Source organism: Caloenas nicobarica, chromosome 2 (assembly GCF_036013445.1).
Source record: "Caloenas nicobarica isolate bCalNic1 chromosome 2, bCalNic1.hap1, whole genome shotgun sequence".
In the NCBI taxonomy this organism is placed as follows: Eukaryota; Metazoa; Chordata; class Aves; order Columbiformes; family Columbidae; genus Caloenas; species Caloenas nicobarica.
Window position 1 is genome coordinate 55,086,792 of NC_088246.1, and position 6,000 is coordinate 55,092,791.

Consider the following 6,000-nt stretch of genomic DNA (forward strand, 5'->3'; position numbering starts at 1 on the left):
TGGTCATCCTGCTGTCCACCAGGACCCCCAGGTCCCTTTCCCCTACACTGCTCTCTAACAGGTCGTTCCCCAACTTATACTGGAACCTGGGGTTATTCTTGCCCATATGCAAGACTCTACACTTACCCTTGTTATATTTCATTAAATTTTTGCCTGCCCAACTTTCCAGCCTGTCCAGGTCTCGCTGGGTGGCAGCACAGCCTTCTGGCCTGTCCACCAGGTCAGAGCCGCTCCCGGTTTCCAAGTTCAATTTTGGGGCTGCACGATGACGAGCCCCCAGCACAGTACTGGGTACTGCGGTTCGGGGTGCTGCACTCCTGGCTCGGCCCAAGCGGTGTTTCATAGAATCATAGAATGTCCTGAGTTGGAATGGACCCACAAGGATCACTGAGTCCAACTCCTGTTCCTGCACAGGACAACCCCACAGTTCACACCGTGTGTCTGAGAGCCTTGTCCAGTCTCTTCTTGAACACTGTTTGCTGGCGCGACCAGCAGCTGCATGGGGCTCGCGGTGCCCACACCGCTGACCGCAAGCAATGCGTGCTGGCTCGCCGTTGCGCTGCTCTCAGCATCCTCCTCCCATCCACCGCTTGCTCCTGTCTCAGTGTAGCAGCCCACAGCAATAAATAGGCCCCAGGCTGTTTTCAGGTTGTTGATCTCATTCCTGAAATTATGACTTGTGGTCAAAAGTAGAGTACGATCGCAACAAAACTCGCTGTCCTCCCTTGACACTCAAGCACCCCAAAATCTTTCAAATACAGAATCACTCAGCACCCGTCACTCAAGGTTAGCAAAGTCAGCCTTCCTAGATACCATGGCCCATATTTCACTTCTGGCATTTATTTCTGCCGTTTGACCAAGCACGGAGTTCCCTGATCTGGAGAGTAGAAACCCAGCGTCAAACACTGCAAAGCAAAACACTGAAGCTCCAGGCCCTGAGCCTGCACCTATTTTCTTCTACAGGCAGCTGTTCTATGTTTCTAATACTTTCCATTGATTTTTTGGTTTGGTACAAAACACAAGCCAGAAGGTCTTGTACCTGCCAAAAGAAAATGTCTTGTATGCCTTGTAAGTCCAGCTGTGTTTCCTGAGACCTTGTATTTCCAACATCTGCCCATTCGCAGACCTGCATGATGCAGGAAGCAGGTTTAACAAAACCGCAAACAAACAAACGAAAAAACCCCCACAAGAAACGAACAAACAAAAACCATACACACAAAAAAAGGCAGAAATCCAAAACGCATCATGGCAACCAAGGAAACTATTTTATCTGAAAGATTGCAGGCAGTCTCTTATAATACTGTTAGGCTGGTGAAAGATCAAAACAAAATCCCACTATGCACAGGGCTCCTGAATTCTCTGAAGTAATTTTTCACTTCTTCAGAGTTTCTCTTTCTGGCCAGTTTGGCATCTGATTCTGAAAGGATCACAACATTTTAATAATAAAAAAATAATGAAAAGAGGTGGTCTTAACTTTGATTACTTGTGCATTTTCTTCCCCAAAGGATAGCCAAGGTAGCAGGCATCAGCAGCACAGAGGGTATTTGTTTTCCTTTGGGCTGTTAGGGGTATGGAGGACACTCTCCCGCGCCTTTTTGTGTTCAGTCGTCTGATATAACGACAGCAGATCCCCCACTGCCAAGCCCCAGAATGCTTTTTCGTGCTGATGGATGAGGACCATGAAGATGTGTGGGCTGCACCCAGTCATGCAGCCACTCTCTTCCTCCTCGGTCAGTTGACCTGTGCTGGTGTCGCCCCATTTAATGGCCTTGGACAACAGCCAGAAGTGGCTTTTTCGCTGTCCAGTTTATCAGCGCACGTGCTGCTCTCCATCAGCTAGATTTTCAAAAGTAATTATCAACAGGCTGATCTCCCTGTACTCCCTGTCTGTCACATATAACTTATTGTTAATCCCTCTTAAGAGAAATCTTCCCCTTTAAGATATAGTTAAAGCAAATTTCTTTCTCTGTGTTGCTGATACCTCAGTCTGAAATAGATGATGTTTAAAAATGAAGAGTCATTTTCTACAATTTATCCTGCTTTTTTTCTCCCTATATTTGATGTTTATTTGGCGCTACTTTAAAATGAGATTTCACTTCAGTTTCACTCTTGAATAGCAGGGATGATCAGTCATTCCTAGAAAAACGCTCCTAATAGAGTGGTGATTTTTGAACATAAAACCTCTAAGGAGAAGAGAGAAAGTATTACCACTACTGCTGCATCACCACTTTTGCCAGGTAACAATCCCTATTCACCAAAAACGTTAGTCAGAAAAAGAAGAAACCTGCATCTCTTCTGAGTCATCAACAGCATGGTTTCTCATCACACATCTCTGCTTCTCTGAGCACTCTTCATTTGTGTAAAGCAATACAATTAGACGACACTGGTCCACGGGAGTCAATTTTACAATATCAATAAGAGGAAAAAAAATTGGCAGATATCTTGCAGTCATCTCCATTGCAATGATAATTCCAGTATAGATATCAACTACCTCGGAGTAGCGCAGTGACTTTCGCCTCACAGAGCTGTGCAAACGGCAGCGTACGGAGACTCACAACTCACACCCCAGACACGGCAGATAAAAGATCCCCATCATACGCACGCCACTTTAATAGTCACTGCAGTGGCAAATTGAAGTGGGAAATGAAGATTATTCAAATAAAGCTGCAGGACAGCCCAGGAGTTGAAACTGTGCTGTAATTGAGGATTTTGGGAGGCAGAACGTATGGACCCAAATTCAATGCCAGCTGAGACAAACAGATCAGCAGTCACGGGAAAGCAACATCAGAAGTGAAATGATTTTAGGTGTACAGGACCTGAATTTTAGATCTCCTTTTACAAATGACAGCTTAGTACTATAGTTACAGTGTAGGTCAGCATATAATGGGCGGTAAAAGACTAGCTAAATTATCAGGGCAGTTTCTGTAGGTCTTGCCGCTGTCTGGATGTGGGTCACAGAGAGGACAGCTGACTGTCAGAATCGCAAGACAAGGAAAGTAAGGAACACAGTGGAAAATACACGTCAAAAGAAAAAATGTTTTCATAAAATAAATGTGGTGCCAAATCCTGTAAAAATCTAGTCCGAAGGAAATTTTTAATAAACATCTAAAATTGAAAAACATACATGTTATATATTTAAAGACTTAGGTGTTTGTAATTAGAGTTATTTTTATTAAAGTCAAATAGAGATGGTGTTTTTGGGGGTGGGGTTTTTTGTGGGGTTTTTTTGTTTGTTTTTTTTTTGCATTTTCCTGCACTGCCATAACTTCAGATTAGCACCTCTCAGTCACTAACACGCTAACATGTGTTGAACCTGCACTTACATTCTGGCACAGAACACCAGTTCCATCACTGGGAAGCATTTCATCTGAAAGGTGCCCTTTGGGTTCAGCTTCATTATTTGAACCTGTCTGGCTTCGCACAGCTACATACAGGTAGCGACTGGCCTCAATTTGTTCCCCTGAAGGTGTGTTCTTGCACCGACTTAAATCAGCGCCCAGCTGGGTTGACAATCCAGGCTCTGAACACCCCCACCAAATGAGCCTTATGTGGGAAAGCAGCACTCAGGGGGGGCCTGCAGAGCACAGATGTCTGTTCTGGACTTCTCTGGGCAGGGGAGGAGGAGATGTGTTCCTTCCCTCCTCCAAATCCTTTTCCTTGAAAATGAGAGAATTAGAGAAATGAGCTTCAAATAGAGAAAAAGAAATATGCTAGAGGCAAAATATCTGGAAATACTGCTGCCTTTAGGTGAATCTTTATGGGTTTGGAGTTGTGCAAGTTGAGAAGAAGACATGACAAGAGCTCCAAAATCCTTTGGGGTTAGCACAAATAAATTGGCTTTAAGTTGTACCATTTAGATGGCATCAGTATTTTCATGGGCTGTGTACATAGTACCGATTCCAGCATTAGGAATGAATACTGAATATGATGCTCATGCTCTGGGTGGCCTCATCCTGATATGTCAGGTTTTAAATTAAAAACATAGGGAATGGTAAAGAAGATGAATTTGGGAGAATCATGCTGACAACATATGAACTTTTCCACCATTTGAGCTTTCCCACCCAAGTAGCAAAAGCTCCTATAACACAATAATAATTTTTTTTTTTTTTTTAAATACTCCAAAACTAAGACTCTTTAGAAGAATGTATTTTTTCTGAAAAGTACCAACCATGCTTAGCTGAAACCTTAGTCCATCTGAGGTCAGCATTCAGAGGTCATTGAAAATTGCTTTTGAAAAATCTGGACATAGATGTTCCTGACACATTTCATCTTCTCAGTCAGAAGGTCACAGGCCAGACCCAGAAATATCTACCTTTTTAACTGCCAGTTAAAAAGGACAGAAAGGCTTTCTATAGGACATCCTTTGGAACTCTCCTGAAGGAACAGCTTCCAAAGTGTGTTCCTCCACACACTATCTTCCATACCCATCTTCTTCTATTTCCCTCGAAATATATTTACAATGCTCCTAGTATTTACAGTGAGAATCTAGAAGATCACACCTTTTGTCTGCATAACAATAAAAATGAATATTGTGACACTTGATCTCTTCTTTCTTTTTTTTTTTTAAAACCCATTCCAGCACAATCTTGCATTATTTTGGAAATGCCTCACCAGTGCTGAGTTCCTCTCACGAGTTAGGCACTTGTAAAGGGAGCAGCTGCATGGCATCAATTTGATTCCATAAATTACTCTTTGCACATTAATTGGCTGATAACGGCATTCTGAGCACATTATAGCATCATCTAGCCTCTCCATTTTTACTCCTAATGCTAAAGCACATTTACACAGTGCTGTCGCTTCCACTGTTCACGTGAGCTAGGAGGAAGGGTGTAGTCGAAGATGTGTATTCCTAATCCTGAAATGTTTAAAATTTGGAGAAAGATGACTAGCCACAACTATTGTGATAGTGTGCGCCTGGAATTTAGATACATGCAAAATAATAAATACATTTATTTTGTTATGAGGGTCATAAGATTTGTTTGTCTTCAAGAAGACATGTATGTAAACCATTGTGGACTAATTGTGCTGGCTTAATATCTGATGCAGCATTTTCTAAATATTAGTAGGTTTTTCCTCCTGGTCACCTGGAGCTGGGCTATGGAGGTTGGAAGCCTCCTCTTCTGCAGCAGATCTTGTCTTGTTACTCACTGATTTCAAGGAAGCAATAACAATTTAGAGCAACCAGAGATCTGCTTCCAGGAGTACAGAAAATTTCTGTTGTTGCTGCTAGCCTTAAACCCACCAGGCGTGTCCTAAAAAGCCAGAGTCTGCAGGGAGTGCTGTGACCTCTGCCTGTAGGAGAGGCACTTTTATAATGAAAAACACAGATCATAGCAAAGGATTAATCCAAGCTTCAAAAAGGCACCCCCTCTCAAGACTTTGTAGCATCTGTTGCTTTAAATCATAGAATCATTTAGGTTGGAAAAGACCTCTAAGATCATCAAGTCCAGCCGTTAACCCAGCACTGCCAAGACCACCACCAAACCATGTCCCTAATTGTAGTGTCTAAGGTCAAGTTTTAAACCTATGGACTCTCTGAAGATACCCCAGCTTTTGATTATCAAGGATCCCTATCCAAATCTCTCCACTCTTCTTTCTTAATACGCAGTTTGTTCTTAATTGAGCTGGGCTGGTCTTGACTTCTTTTCGGTTTCTTGCCGTAATCCATAAATTGTTCCGAGGTATTCCAAACTGATCTGCATCAGAGCTTTGGGAATGCCAGCACTTCTCTCACCAAAATTAGTCATAGCAGCACAATGAAAAGTTACAGCATACATTTCTATTTGCAGGAAGAAAATCTTTGCTTTACAGTGGCCCCAATTATATTATTACTCATCCCAAACGTGTCCTGGACAGATGCAGGGGGAAGCAATTCCTAGAGTAAATTAAATTAAAACAGTCCTAAGTGTAAATGGCCTGACTGGCTTAAGAGAATATTATTTAGCTGTGGCTTATGCATTTTTCACTGTATTTGAAAAGTTGCATTCTAGGTTTGTGGAT